This window comes from Falco rusticolus, chromosome 11, assembly GCF_015220075.1.
Source record: "Falco rusticolus isolate bFalRus1 chromosome 11, bFalRus1.pri, whole genome shotgun sequence".
NCBI lineage: Eukaryota > Metazoa > Chordata > Aves > Falconiformes > Falconidae > Falco > Falco rusticolus.
This window is the reverse complement of record NC_051197.1, coordinates 17700701-17717360: the sequence shown is the minus strand read 5'-3', so window position 1 is coordinate 17717360 and position 16660 is coordinate 17700701. Positions and strand designations below refer to the sequence as shown.

General features: G+C 37.2%; 1 long non-coding RNA gene across 6 annotated transcripts in view; it reads left to right on the top strand.

The window, feature by feature from the left end:
- Positions 1-16660, top strand: part of LOC119155250 — a 435215-nt gene that overhangs the window by 27192 nt on the left and 391363 nt on the right. For 5 of the 6 annotated variants that reach the window (XR_005106652.1, XR_005106650.1, XR_005106651.1 and 2 more), the window contains exon 2: positions 14855-14958. The exons of the other annotated variant lie outside the window; for it this stretch is intronic. This is a non-coding gene — a long non-coding RNA (uncharacterized LOC119155250). The remainder of the gene's footprint in view (positions 1-14854; positions 14959-16660) is intronic. 6 annotated transcript variants of the gene reach the window in all.

Sequence of the window (16660 nt, the reverse complement as noted above, 5' to 3'; positions counted from 1 at the left end):
CCAGACTGAGTATGTACTTTTCATTTATATACTCCCTCTGTTTATAGGGAGAGCTGGGCAATGAGCTGCACCTTCCCACCATATTCTTACTTGAGTGTCCTTGTTCAGATACTTTTTCTCCTAGCAATTTGTTTTTCTGCTGCAGAATATCTTTAGATGAGGATACAATGTCATTGTTAGGAACTAAAGTAGCAGGGAACTTGGTTGTTGTAATTCAGAGTAAAATTTGTTCCAGCAAGTCCTAAATTATCTAAAATGCTAACGTGTGAGTTTTTAATGAGATGTTTTTTTGTTAAAACATACCTTGAAATGTGAATCCAATAGTGAAATCTTTAGTGTGTTGGGTCCAAAGCTTTTTAGATCATAAGATCTTTAAAAAGCAGCACAACCTATAGTTTTATGTGAGGCCTAGGTTACCTGTTGTTCAGTACATTACGTGGGGAGTTGATGAAAGCTGCTACGTGTAAGAGCTGTCGTTCATTTAGGATCAACATAAGAAGCCATTAAAGTGCTATGTAGGAAGACAGCTGAGACACCATTGAAAGTCTAAGCTAAGGCTAGACCATACAGGAACTGAGCTATGTGCAGGAAGGAGTTTATTGTGGACCAGGCACAAGGCCAAAAAATTGGGAAATTCATCCTTGTGGGGCAGGAGGAAGAGGACATTTGAGTGCTATGGATGCAGGAAAGAGCAAACAGAGCCAGTGTGGCGGAGGCAGAGGGAGGATGGGCAGGAAAATGAAGATACTTCTAACATGATGCTGAAAGAAAGCTCGAAGGGAACAACCCTTCAGCATAGGTTAGAAAAAAGCAGCATACTACACTGAGCAAATGCTGTTTCCCCACTGTGTTCATGGGAACAGGACATACATATTTTTGAAAATAAACAGCTTTACATCAAAGAAATACCTGACTCTGTCATCAACTTCTCCATGTAAAAGGGAAAAGAATACATAACACGCTGAATGTTTGCAACTGCTCTGATCAAAACATAGCATTATTTATCTCTCTCTGCTTTTTCTAAAGAACATGGGAGGCTGTTGAAGCTACCTGCTGAGGGCCTTATGGCAAAATTTTTAAGGTATTTAAGCTCCTGAAGGTGTAGAGGCACCTAGTGGAGTTTTTAAAAACACCCAGGATCCTAACTGTCGTCACAGACAATGGCAATTAGATGCCCAGGTGTTTTAGAGATCCAATTAAAGGGCCTCTAGGTCTTTTGGTGCTTTGGAAAGGATGCACCCTTGTCCTTGATCTGAGCTGCTTTTGACTGTGGACATTTTATGGCTTGTCTCTAGTGCTGACAAATATATTGGTCTGTTCTCTCTATTGCATATTAATTCCAGGTGACAATAGAAACAGGCCACATATTTTGAAAAAAAACCAAACAGGGCTTTAAGTGGTAGCTCAACTCTTGAATGACTTCTTAGTTTCCACAGTTCTCGGGGGTCTTGATGATAGAAACAAATAAAAACATCCACTCAGCTTCATGCGTGTTGTGATGCAGGGTACTTGGGAATGACATACACTAGTCAGGAGTCAAATCTGAGTAGTGAGGTCTTTAGCAAGGAGCATCAATAATCTAAATGTAAACTGTTTCTCAGTGTACTAAAACCCTGCCATTATTAACATAATCAACATGTCAGTGTTCTCTCTGAAATGTTTATTAGATGCCGTTCTTCTCACTTTCCAAAACTCTTCATTTTGCGCAGAAGCCACTATAGGTTGCATGAGTTGGGTTTGGCATTTTCATTTTCTGTATGCAGCCACATCTTAGCTATGTATTAAGACCACTTAAAAATGGCAATTTATTCTGAGGATAAATGCACAGTATTATACCCAGGTAGAATCTATGGGATGCATATCTTAAAATGATTCGTATATCTTACCCCAGACATACTGTAAGAGTAAGTAATACTCAGTATTCAGAACAAGACAGAAATAGTACAATCTGGCCATGAGTGAATGAAAGCTCATCATCTTTTCAGGAATTCTTGTGTGTTGGCTTGCTCACTGAAGGAGGTAGGTGTCATCATTGTTACTTTTAACTGGAAGAATGCAGAATATTCTGTTGTCTCCTAAAATCCTTTTGTAAGACCTGCTTTCTGCATATCTGTGGCATCTTAGTAATTCTGAACATGAAAAAATCGTGAAGTTATTTTCTGTGTTAATTTCAGTAGCTGCTGTTTGCCATTTTGATTATATTGCCAAATTTTGAAGGTCACCCTATTCTTAGCAGTCCCATCAGAACAAAGTGCTAATGCTGACTTTTTCTCCAACAACGCAGAGCTTTAACTTGCACACAAGAGGAGTTCATCAAAACTTTATCCTCCACTGAGTATTATTGCATTCGTAAAGATAATATTAATATACAGTTCTAATGCTCCATGGATCATTATCTGGCAGTGGACCAATAACTGGGTATAAAACATTAACAGCTAAAAAGGAATACTGATTCCTTTGGGCTTATAATTGTTGTTCATTACAAATCGCTACCAAAATAGGTCTGAGCTGATTCATAGAGAATTAAGTAGATTTGGTTTAGTAATGTTTTCAGGTTTCTGAATAAATTATGAATGCATCTTGACTGTTAGAAGGAGCCACTGACATTATGAAATGGTAATGAACAGATCCGCAAGAGAAAAACAGGCTCAGCTGATCATCCTGTTCAAAACCTATTAGGTCTGATGAAATGAGAAGATTTTTTCCTTCCATGTATAGATGTGCAACAAGTCATAAGTTGTGGACTTCAATAATATATTTTCTTCACAAGCAATAACACAGCAATTAGGAAGTGCTCACTGAGGTAGAAATAATGGTGACTGCTGTGCAGATTAGCTTTGCTAAAGGGAGCTCTCAGACATACAGTAAAACACCATATTCCAGGTTCCTGTTGGTGTGTAATTTCTACTTTATTTACTTATCATCTCAGTTAAAGAGGACTCCTGGCAGTAATGAGGCTACATAAATGCACGTATAATACTATAAGATGTTACAAATTATATAAAAGATAAATCTAATGATTACCTATTATAATGACAGTGCAATCACTTGGGAAATTGTACAGTTCTGAGAAGCCCGTGGCTGGCAAAAATGCCACTGCACAGTGTATTTGTTATTTCTGAGCTTTTGCTTCTGCATGATTGTGGGTAAGAGATGTGTAATTCACTTGGAAGGGAGCTGCTAAACACAATGGCTCACAAATCTTTATCTAGTACAGCAATACTTAGAAGTAATGTGGTAAGTATGAAAATAAGAGTCCTGAAAACTTGGAGGGGGTTTCTTGCTGGAAATTCCAAGTAAGTGTTACTACTGTGGTAAAAATGAGGATAACATGAGTGCCAAAATGAATCTCTCTTACTGTAACTGCCTTAAAAATAAACATGCAAAAAATGACACATACTGCAAGTTCCATCACAAGAAGGTATGTTCAAGTCCATCGCTGCTAACTCAGGGAAATGGATATTAGTATCTCTGAGCCCCAGCAGAGTTTCAATCTTTAAAATCTGCAAGGACTCTGACTCTGATGCCTCTGATGTAGAACATTAAAAAAAAGTCAAACAGAATTTAGTCTTAGATTAAACATAGAACATTTAGAATATATGCTTACAGTAAAACATTTGTAAAATAGCAAATGTTAATTAAAATAAATTATAATTAAAAAACACTTCAGAAGTGTCAAGGTTTTTTTATCTTTCCTTTTATGCTGGATGATAGTGCCTGAATCCTACCCCCTCCTCCTGTGACGACGTTTACAGGATTATATATGTAATGTTAGATGCAAAGGCAATATAGGGATCTGTTACACAGAATGGTATGAAGATATTAGAGGCATTCTGTGCTGAGTAAGTTATGATATGTGGGTAAGTGAAATATGTGAAAGAGAGCCAAAACTAAGATTTTAATAAACAAGTGTCTGAAGTTAAGCTGTTAAATGTTCTCTAAGAGCTGAGCACTTAGTATTTAAAATCTAGGTGCTTACTAATTTAAGAAACTAAACTTGAATTTACTAACTGTAGCTATGTTGTGTTGTGAAATACTGGCTTTGAAGAAGACATAATGATTTGTGGGTGGTTTTTTTTATTATTTGGGGTTTTTTAAGAGAGAACAAAGAGGGTATCAGCTCTTCCAGTATTGGTAGATTGTAGTAAGGTGTAGACTAGAAGTGAGTCTAGACTCCATGGACATTTTGGGTGAGCCCTAAAAATGAATGGCAGGGAGAGTGGAGATGGTGTATTCATGGTCTCCGCTTTATGTGGTAATGCTGCAGCGATTGAAACTGGAGCTGCAATGGAAGGGTGCCAGCAGGACAGCACTCTTGTAGTCTGTCAAAAAAAATACTTGATTTTTATGGCTGGTATGTTACAGACTTGCAGAAACATTTGATAGAAAAGGAAGGGAGAGAAAGTCAATGACAACACAAACATTATGACAAATGACAGGGACTAGCCTCCCGGAGCTGAAGAAGGAGGTGGATAAGACACATTTGTATTTGAGGATACTCTGTTTATCCAGGGAAGATATTTACATCTCCAAGATATTTGTCTGACAATGAGTTCCTTTCTACCATCCTTGTCCACCTCTGGAAGGTCTAGATCAGGGGTAGATTTTTTCCTTCTCTTTTTTTTTTCCCCCCTCCATGAATACTTCTACAATGAAGGGCACAAAAATAGAGCCCTTTATGGAGATACCTAGAAACAGCTGCAGTCTCTCAAAAAGGAAATTTCTGGAGAGGAAATGAAGGCACTAATTAACAGGTGGCAATGCTCATAAGGGAAGAATTGTTAAGGTAATAAGCAATTGAGTAAAACTGTCAAAATTTTGTCTGATAAAGGCCTCTATATTCATTTACTTTGCAGAAGTATATGTATTGTTAAAAGGTATGACCCGAGTTGTTAGGTCTTGCACTATATTTGCATGTTTGACTCCCAGAGAAGACTGAAATGGCATATTCTTGCTCTCATTTACCAATCCCAGTACTTTGAGATTTGCTTCAAACTGGTGAAAAGTCATCAAGAGAAAGACAAACAACTGATACGGCTGTGTCAGCCTGTTTTCCTCAGAAGCCTCCGTTTCTGTTTGCATGGCATACATTTATGAGTGAAATGCCCACTTAAAAAGCTCTTTCTTTTGGCCAGGATTTATTTACTGCTTTAAAAAAATGCAGGAACCCCATCTTCATTAACAAGTCACTTTTGTAGAACCTTTAGTGTCTCCACAAGATGATATCAATGTCACAGTGACCCAATTTTTACATGGCAGCCAGAAACTCTTCCAGCAGCTCTTGGTAAGTGATAATGTCTTAAACTAAAAGGTGTAGAAGATCCCCTGGTTGTTTCCCTGCAGTGACAGTCGTGTGATTGCCAGCTCCTGGCTGAAGCAAAGAAGATGCTGTCCTCACTTCCACACCAAGTCTTGCCTGGTTTGTGAGGTATAAACTAATTCCCCTTCATGTGTATATATCTGGTGGTGTGGAACTATACTATCAAGAAATGTATGTCTTCAATAAGGCATGACAACTTATCAGCACTATAAACTACAGATTATACCAGTGTACTGTGCCTGACTCAATCTCCCTGTGTTAAATCATGTCAGGATCTGATACTCACTGTTCCATAAAAAAGAATAGAGGGAGCCAAAATATCAGTGCACATAGGTATATGCGTGTATATAGCAAAAAATTATAAGTCATTTAGAGACTCTAACAATCCCTGCCCAATCCCCTGGGAATAAGTTTTTGCCTGGTTAGTATTCCAAGGGAAATGATAGAAGGCCAGTCACCTGGGACATTTGCAGCTAGACCAGACAAAGCACCTCAGCATTTTAGAGTAAGAAGCACTCCTGCCCTGGCAGAGGAATGTTATTAATGACCATTAAGTCTTGTGCATCTATAAGATAAATTCTGCTCAACACAGATATGCCTGAGTTTGTAAAATCGCTGTTCTCATTTTACAGTGTCCCTTGTTATTATTTTTCAAGATCAAAGCCATGAGATGCAAGAGGCAAGAAATACATAAGTATAAGTAGTCCTTTTTATAAAAGTTTAGGAATTAGAAATCTCACATTATATAAATCATGTGGCTTAATTATTGCCTTTAAATGTTATGTTACAGTTATGTTTACATTAATTCTTAATAGGTCTGATTTTTTTTCTTTCTGAAAACATAATTGGAAACAATATTTTTCCTCATTCTAATTAAAATATTTTAATAAATGTTTATTTAGATACTATGTCATGGAAGGTTGCAGCCTTGGCTGCCTAATGTAATGTAAAAATCAATTAGATACAGAAAAATATCTAGTTTTAATTTACAAAGACTAGATATCTGCCTGATCGCTGCTGGGTAGCAATATCCATAATGTTTTATATATTAAAATAGTAATGATTATTATTAATCATGGACGTGCTATAGTATTTACCTATTCATATATTCAAAGGTAATCTGTTTCCTTGAATGCAGCTTTTGAGTTGCCGTATTGTATCATTCCTTTACCACAGTGTCTTCTACAGTGGTTTGAAAGCAATTTCTAACATGCATCATATTCTTGAGGTTTATTTGTCTCATGCAGAGATCTGCATGCAAACATTGCTGCATATGTAAGCCTTGTAACTAATTGCATGCAAAACAATGCAAAGATTTGAACACTGTACAGCAATTAATAATATCTCTGCTAGTGTAAGTATGTTTCCTTCTCCCCACACTCTCTTCCTCCGTTGTGCGCTCCCCCCCCCCCCCCCCCCCCCAACCATAAATCATTTCCAACCTGTCAGAATGGATCTGTGCTGGCAAAGAAACAAGGGTAATGTTTCAATTTTCTCCATCTGGTAAGATATTTTCTGTTAGTTTTTCTCCCTCTCTGTAGTTATTGAATTTACTTGAAAAAATATGTATTGTAGACTAATAAGATTCCCTGAAATAGAGTGGAGGAAGCATGACCTGTCTCCCGCTAAATCTGAGTTTGTGTGAGATAGGGTAAATTCTCTCATGTTAATATTATGAAGAGGTGTAGCTGAGGACCAGACTGCCTTCTTGCACCTCCAGAGCAAAGGGAAGGATGCCGATATACTGGCAGAGAGGCTAGGATTGTGGCTATAGATCTGTGAGTCATTGTACTCTAAGCACATCATTCCATTCTTCTCTGTGTACAAAGTCAAGTAAAAATTAATTATAAGAAAATGCTTCTTTCTTTTCCTAAATATCAGTCATTCCAGCATCTTTTGCATCTATGTCCTTTTTGTGGCTTAAACTGCAAGCTTAGTGGGTTACTGGATTTTTTTTTCTTCATTTATGTTAAATATATTATTAATTACTTTTAAAAAATAATTCTGCATGGGAAAAACCAATATCCTCTCTGAGTACCAGATCCTGTGTTCATGACAACCCTTGTGAACTGTTCTCTGTATTGCTGTGGGAGTCTCCATTACAAACTGGCTCACAACCAATGTAAGGTTTTTTGTTATAGCCATTAAAAATAAAACTTAAGTTTACTTACTTGCACAGAGAGAAATTTTTGGTCCTTCTGAAGTAACCACATCCTTTACTTGTAGGATCCGTAGACAATAAGAAATATCTGGATGTACAAAATAGTAAATCCTTTTTGAATAGTTCAAAGCCCCAGATCTTGAAGCATAGCATCCCTTGGGGGAGAGGTACAGCAGGCATGGGTTACAAAGATGGACTTGGCAATGAAGCTCTCTTCAGTGCTACTACTCCAACTCTGGGTGAGAAACACTCTTCTGGGGAGCTGATTCATGTCCTAAGTGGGAGAGTTCCTCCCTCTTCTTGCCCTTGCTTGTTCCTTACTTTATACGGTCCAGCATTTATCTGAGGATTTTAGCCAATTTGTACTACTTGTGAAATCCAAGTGTTCGGAATTGAGTTGAAATTAAGAAATTATATTAAAACTATGATGTACTTTAACACCTCTGTCTGTTTGTTTTAAATTTACCTTTGGGTGTTTCTAGCCCTTTTGAGTACATTCAGTTCATATTTCCACGTTTTACTTCATGTTTGAGAAATCTAGACACTTTTTTAATGGAAGCTCAGATTCACATTTATTCATATGATTTCAGCAGTCAGGGCTTTAAGAAAAATAGCAAATATCACAAGATTCATAGGAAGATAATGAGAGTTGGCAACACTATCAATTTCCTCTGAGCATACTTCTATTATAGTTAGGTTATTGGACAGAGTTATTTGTTATTGCAAGGTTTCCTCTATATGGAAAGAACAGAGAGCCTTGGTCTGAAAGAGAACAAAACCCAAGAAGAAGCAGACTTAAATTCTCTGTGAAAGAGCAGAGAGACGGTGTGCATGTGCATGCATGCCTCTGTCTCCGTGGATAGCCAGCACTGAACACTGAAAACAAAATGCTGTTTGACTTAACAAGTAGGGAGAGTACTTAGAAATGTAGAGGCACAAAAATGTCCATGCAATTTCACAGCTAAATACACCACAATTATAATCTAATGCAATAACAATTTTAAGGGTCATTTCATAGTAAGAGATGAGATACCTTTTGAGTGGTAGAAAGCTCCCACCCAGCCATCACCTAAACAATAGTTACGGTTCCCTGGGAAGGGAAACATTTGGATGAAATTGCTGATACAGGGACAAAATACTTTTTCAAGTGTTTCAGTGGTGTACCTGAAGTTCTTAGAAGGTAAGGGAGACTAATATCACACATCTCCATACACACCTGGAGTCTCAAACTCAACATCCCTATCAAAAGGAAGTTAGTGGTTTTTTAGTTGTGCGTTTGATATCTATTTTTTTCCTATTTATTATTGCTGTTGGTTTTGTTTAGACTTTACAGCTCCACAGTGCACTGTGCACAATGTTCTCTGTGTCTGGAAGGAAACCACGCATGTCCCAGGACATGAAGTTATAAAACTATTGATAAATAAAGGGTAACTTTACTTTTTAATGATACCGAGGCATATATACATATGGCAAATAGTGTACCATACTTAAGACATGAAAACTCTGGGTAAGGTCCTAACTAAAGACAGAAGTAATGGAAAAACTCCTTTTATCCTGTAACTTCAGTCTCAGCATTTTCCATTTTATGTGTTTGCAAAGTCTGTGTAAGTGTTATTTGTGATGATGTTCATTTCAGCCCCTTGGGTTGCTCTGTGGTCCAGCAGTGACTGGGAGCACTTCAGAGACAACACACTTTCAGGTGTCACATTACAGCATCTCCTCTGGCTGATGAAAGAGAAGTATTAATAAACTCCAAAAAAGCCTCATATCCAATACTTTCAGCACTACAATGCTGTTCATTAACATGTTTGTAAGCATCAATAGATGCCTCCAAAAGAGACCAAAAGCAGCCAAGATAGAGCTCCTTCTTCCAAACATAAGCAGTGGTATAGAAATATTAGGTTTGAAAGGAGAGTTCCATTCTGTTTCATGGGTCTTTCAAAACAACGATGTAAGTCGTCATTATTAAATCAAAAAGACACACTCTGTGTCTGCCAGCCTTTATGTCTGCCAATCAGATTTCTGGAATACTGTGTTTTCCCTTATAAAGCTAAATTGTGGTATGATGGGTTGAGAAAGGCAGAAAAGAGGAGAAAAAAAATCGTTCAACTGATCAAAATATAAATCAGGAATTGTTAAAAAACGTTCATGAAGTATTTCAACAAATTTTCAAAATTCTCTTCCCAGTTCTGCTGAGCTACAGCTCTCATTTTCTGTTTACCCAAAGTATGTATTTATTTTTATTTAATATTACATCTTCCTCAGAGAATGTTAACTGACTTTTCAAAAGGCAAAACAAAGTAGAAAGGGGGCAGTTGTTAGAAATGTCGTATAAAACTGTGTGTGCATGTAAAAAAAAAAAAAAAAAAAGGCAAACCGTGCTGAAATTTATGTCAGTTTAAAATACTAAGGAATTACAAGCAAGTCATTGCATTACTTTAAAAAGAGGTCTTCCAAGGCAATAAAAAGCGGGGATTTGCTTATCAGGATTGTAACTACTTGCCTTTGGAAATGCATGATCCCAATGGAAGTACCTGAGATTTACAAGGTAGCTGTATATATGTAGTGTGATGTATATTGTGTTTGCTCAAGAAAAGCATTGTAAGAGCCAGCTACTTGAGTTGTTGGTTCATCTGTGGTGCTTGGGACATAAGTAGGTCCTAACGCTGTTCTTTTCAAATGGGTCTTTGTTAGATGTTTCACACCATAGAAGTCAATGAGACCGAAACATATGTTAACTTGGGCCTGTACCTGGTTTTGGACTTCGTAGTGTTTGCCTGAAGCATTTATGAAGGCAAGATCCCGGATTCTTGCTTTTTTAGAAAGTTATTTAGACTGTAATATTGCAGTTGGAGTAAGTACTTACTAAACATTATCATTCCTAGCCAGTTTTATTCTTCATCTACTGTTCAGTGAGATAATTCTAAATTCCCAGGCAGATGTACAAACCCCAAAGCGAAACACTGGCATGCCTGTGAAGGAGTGACAACAGAGTGTTTGGGTCAGGGCACTATTCAAAATACGTTGGTTTCTGAATGCTCCAGAAATGCAGAAACACAGCTGCGAAATTCAGGATCAAATTATAATCCCAGCTTTGCTATCGCTGCCAAAAAGGGAAGTTGCCTTCACCTTCCCAGGCTTCCTCCTAGTTATGAAGTCCTGCCCCCTCCTTGTACAGGCTCTGGCGCCTGGAAAACTCTGCTAGACTTGATTTCGTAGCCTGATTCTATTCTATCCGCTTTGCTTGCTGGGTCAGCTTTCCACTGTTTCACATAGCTGAAAGAGCTCAGGTCCAGGAAGCGCCAGAGGCAGGAGACAGAAGTGCGTGGTGAGGAGCACACAGTTGTGAGCAGATGGCAAAGTTGAGCTTTTCCTTTTTCAACAGCAGTAACCAGTGGGATCAGCTCACCCTGTAACATGTGGCGTCACTGAAAGTGGCAGGTTCACCTTTGACAACATCTAGTTGCAGCAGCTTTGTTTCTAATGTACTTACAACTGATGCAGATATGATTACTTTTCCCAACATATATTATCACATTGGAGATTGATGTCTGATCTAATGAAGGGGGATAGTAAAGTTACTTGGTGTTATCTGTGATCAAGAATGAGAATGCTCGTATTTTTTCCCAGGCGCTTTTTTGAACAGGCTGATTTCTGACATCTTTTAATTGTTTTCCTCTTTTATGAGTGCTAATGATCAACCAAATAACCACGTGGCCAAAAAAGCACATTTTGTAAAAAAACTTCTGAAAATGCTAGTGTTAAAGTAAATGGTAAATTTCATTTTTAGGAACTGGACCTTAGCCTTATGCTCTGTTGTTCTGAGGTGGGCAAGGTTATCTAGTTACTCCACTGCACAAATCCCTTGTTTAACATATTTCGGTCTGAAGTACATTTCAATAATCAGACTGTAGACATCTCTAGATAGGTTTATAATACAAAAGCTGATGGAAGGAACTCTACTAACGATACAGTTACAAGAAAGTGCCGGAAAACCACACTAGATCTAATTATGCTCTGAAAAAGTAGTTTTATTTATAGTTTTGTTTTGTGCCTTTAGTGTTGGTAGCACATCTTGGAACTATGCACAGACTACTCAGAATTTAACTTACTCAGTCAAAAGCCAGGCCAGTGTTGTTTATTGTGAGGATTATACTCATGCTTACTGAAGAATTCACTAGCACCGAGTTTCTAATTATAGTTTTTATCCATGCAGTGAGATGTTTTTCATATTGCCTTCTGACCACTGCCCAGCTGGAAATCATTTCAAGTTTCATAGGCTTTCAGTAGTGAAGACTAAGAATTTTTTAAGATGTGTGCATGTTTAGTACATTTGCACAGCTCTTATCATTACATTAGAGTATTTACTAGGAATATATTGTACATTTCTTATTTCCTGAGGGAGTTAATGATTCGTGGGATTTTGTCCTGTAGCACTTACTGTCTGGCCCAGCGGTGACCTTCAGCATCATACATGAAAACAAGATCTATGGTACAGAAAGTCATTTAGGTAGGATAAAGCAAACGCCAGAACTCTCCACAGTAGAGTTACAATTCTGGGGAGTAGGACAGCTCGTATAAACAAACACCTAGCTTGCTTTGGCTGCAGTTCTGGCTAGGTCAGAAGAGAAGAACAGAAGCAAATTTCTTTAGTGCTTTTTTCAGCTTTAATCAGAGGTTCATTTGCCATGCTGCTAGGCTTGGGGAGGAGGGCCAGGCACATGCTTCATCCAGGTATATCAGAATGACCCTTTTCTGTGGTGTAGCCATGTAAACAAAACTGGTTTGCTACTTCTTAAATTATACACTTTTTTTATTGCAGAATATGCAGAATATAAGATGATAAATTCAGCTGCCAGCTCTTTGTCGATAAAAGGGTTGGAATATTCTTATTCATAGTAAGGACATTTTTTTTTATTTTCATTACGCTCCCTGCCAATTTTTGCCATAAGATAATGTGAAATCTGCTGTGTGTGGGGTTTCTGTAAACAAAACAGGGCTTAGTTTCAGGAACTCTCAATAAACAACTATTACACTTTTCAACAAGATGTTTTACACTTTAGAAAAGTTTGACACTTACATTTCCCGGCTGCCTGCTTTCATTGTTGCTCTTAAAGTTCTGCTTTAATTTCTCTGTCGTGTTTTTGGACATTTTGATAGTTTCTAATTTTAACTTCTTGGGTGAGATTTAAATAGTAATATTTTCTTATTTTCTATAACTGTTCATTGTATGTGTGTAGATATAATTTTATTTTGCTATATGTTGGACTGGCGATACTCCGTTATTTTATTGCTGTGCAAATTCAGGTTCCTGCCGGATTTTCCTTCCTAGTCTCCCAGTGTTTTTCACAGACAAAGTTCTCCTCATCAGTGGAAGCTGATTGACCCAAGGGCCTAAAAACTTTATTTTACCTATTAAAAAAAATACCAGAAGAATGCAGCACAGTTAATATGGTGATTTGTCTTTGCGATTCATTTCAATACCTCTCTTATCTGTGGTAGCACTTAGTGCGTGTGTTAATGTAGTACATTTAAACATCAGCAGATGGGGCCCTTGTTTCCTTTGAAGAATGGTTTGTCTTTGAATTTTATTTTTTTAATGTCTGTGGCAAGAATGAATTTTTCTTGTTCTAACACATTAAATTAATGTAGTCTTTGTAGCAGATAGGGATCTAAACGCAGATCAGAACGCCTGAACTTTAGTGGGAAGTGAATGTTTCCAAATCTAACTGGAGATCTAATTTTCATGGCTGGCCCTTATTTCTGTAACTGACTGAACAAAAACCTCAGCTTTGAACACCTCAGAAATTTTCTGGGGTTTGGAAACCAGCTGTCTGCCTTGTGGTTGAATCCATCTTTCTACTGTATTTCATAAATCTTTCTATAGGTAAAAGAATAAAGCAAATTTTTATGTCTTCTACAGAATAGGCAGCGCTTTTCAAAGTTATTTGCAAAATGCAGTTTCCTTTTTCCCAAGGTGAAGTAACATAAAGGCTGTATAAAAGTGAAGAAAAAGGCATTGTAGAAGCAAAGCAGAAATCAGTGTAGAGACTAATGCCTTCTTTTAAGTGTTGCATCTAGAGGAAAAGCATAGGAACATGCAGCTAGAGGTAGCATATGTTTTAACTCAATTTCCTTGCTTTTGAAAGACTTGAGTTGTAAGTGGAAGGGGCTGAATACTTGAATATGGTCATTTTTTTTCTAAGCTTGGTTGTCACCTTAACTGATTCTGTTAGAGCTAAAATACATGCTTTTTATTTGTGAATAAAAAAATGTGTGGAAGGCAAAGCAATATACTCTGATGCCTTAACCAATCTTATGAATGTATTACAAATTTAAACTTGTATTTTGCAAATGGGTGTCTCATAGTTTGGAATGACTTTATCAGAGTTGTTAATCTTTCTGATCTAAATAAGAACCTTATTTGAATGTGGCTATAAGGTGCATTTTTAACATAATGTGTCGTAGAGGGCCAATCTTTCGTATTATTAACTTGAAACACCAAAATTGCTCCTTCTGTGCCATTCTGATCTGTCATGTCGGAATGACTGCTGCTTGCTTATGCGAACTTCTTCATGTGGTACACTTGTGTACTAACTTACAGACGGCAGGTTTGTTATTTGGGGGAAAAAGCAGAATACCTAATAAGTTTTAAAATTCAGCATGTCAAGAAAACAAGCCATGTTTGAAAGAGGAGTACACAATTTGCATTTGTTGGATATTGTACCTCTACCCAAGGGTTGATACTAAGGGTTAAAGTAATGCTGTTTTAAAACTGAAAATTACATAACATGGTTTCTAGGTAAAGCATGTCAATTTGGTACATCAGTTATTGTTGTTTATACATCAAAAATTACAGTGATGCAGCCATGATTTACACTTACTCTTTACTTATGAGACTTGTTATTAACATTAAGCATATTTTCCACGTCTAATGGTGCAGGCCATGCAAGGCCTGTCAAAAATTACTAGTATTTTAATTCTACTTTTTTAACTCCATTTTTTTTTTTTTTCTGGAGGTATGATTTATTTTCCTGAATTCAATACGGAGGAAATTTCAGGAACACTTTGCTGGTTGCTTGTTTTGCTGATTTGGCTGCACAACTGATGAACAGTATGTCCTATTGAAAGATCACCTAAGCATACCATTCTGCTTGAATTAAAATTATTTTATCTGCATCATATGTATTATCTGAGCATCTCAATGCTTCCCTGTATTTTATTACTGATGTTCTCCTATATATTTCTCTGGGTTGGGCCAAGTTGTTCTGTTCTTAACACAGATACAATATAGGGGAAATAATCTGATCAAATCATTGGGGTTGTACTGGATTTTTACTGGTGTAATTCCATCAAAATTTTGTTCCCTGCAGACATTGCACATGGCAGTGTTTCAGCTCAGAGGGAAAAATTGACTTGCACACCACATTGACTATATTGGCATTTTCTTCCAAAATGGCAGTGGATTATTTTTCAGGTAAGAAAGAAATGACAATTTTATTTGTACCACAAAACACTCAGGAAAATATTTTTCTCTACAAGTACATTTTTCTTGCTGTACACATGAAAAGGAATGTTTTTCAGGTGTGCGTACAGTATATAAAGAAAGAGAAGATGTTTAGGTTAATTATGAGCTATTTCTTATATAGTGCATTAAATAAGTAATGTAAAGAGAAACTAAGATCCAAGGATACTGTACAATTGTCTAATTTAAATTATTATTATAGTAGCTTATTGATCTTTTACTCAACACTAATTTTTATATCTCTTTTTAGCTGTGTATTCATCATGAAAATTATCAAATGAAATTTGAATTTCTGTTGCTCAAGGGGGAAATGAAAGAGGTTTAAACCTTTGAGTAGGAGGAAGGGAGGGAAAGAACTAAAAGGGAGGTTATTTTTTTAGAAGTACGGGAGCTCTGCTTTATTTGGAAACTGAGATACTGCAGCTGTTTAGAGCAACTTAGATCTCTGGGAATGCTAATGGCCATGATTTGAGTGTCATTAGAAACTGTTCCGTACATTGTTAAGTATAAAAAAGTGAGGAAGGAAAGGAAAGGGATTTGAAGAACAAGGCCCTTTTAGAGACAAATATCTTATTCACAGTATCCTTATCTAGGAATTTCTACACATGTAAGAAAGGAGTAACAATCATTACTAAGCATCCATGAGACTATTTATCTAATTGTACTTCATGGATCTTCTAGAGTTTAGCTTGCCATTTAGTGCCCTCTCTTTTTTTCTGTTAGAAATGTATTCAAATAAAAATGCAAAATAAAATGTGAATTGTGCAGGTTAATCTTAAGGTTTGCTCTGTAGCTTTTCTCAAGAAAAGTTCTGTGGTGAATTTTTCTAATGGATTTTGATTTTGGGTTTTGTCTTCTTATAAGGCCTGCACAGAATACATTGAATAAAACCATACATAGATTACCTCCCCCCCCCCTCCCTTCCCCCAATCTGATGAGCAGTATGGGTGTGGTGAACATATTCCTGTGTGCTGTTTTTCTCACTAAAACGTTGTAAAAGCCCTTGCCACAAAGTATAATGGTGAAGGGCTGTCTGACTTAACTCAGTGTAGGGTAAATTTTGGAGCCCAGTGGGGATGTTCCGTTCTTTGCATTTCTGAGGCTGTAGCTCTATGAAAAGGGTGGAGGCTTTAGGTGAGAAGGGCTTTTTTGGGGATTTTCTGAAGGAGAGCACTATGCGCTGGTGTTGTAGGAAACTCCCAAACACAGTGGGTCAAGATGCGAACCTCCTCCAGATCAGAGTCTACATCTGTGCACCTTTAATGAGGGAAAGTTGGGTATATTTGGTATATTTTTTTTATTCCCTGCAAATCCTGTTCACCTTAAATTTGTATAAGAGGGACTAATGTAAGAAAATACATATTTTTATTTACCTTTTGGAGCATATCAGCAGAACTGGTTGTGCTTAGAACCCTGCCTTACAGAGCCTGGAAGTTTCCTCAGATCAGGAGCTCTACCAGAACTGGTGCCAGAGCTGACATGTTTGTTGTGTGTCACTGGATCTAACAAAACGTGGCAAGCTTCAGTTCCAGCATCCTAACACTGGGCTCTTACAGCTGGATTTTAAGTAGCACTTAGCAGTGCTCCTGAGGATCTCAGATGATTCCCAGGGACAATCTGTTCAAGACTGCAGAAATTTTGACATTATTAATTG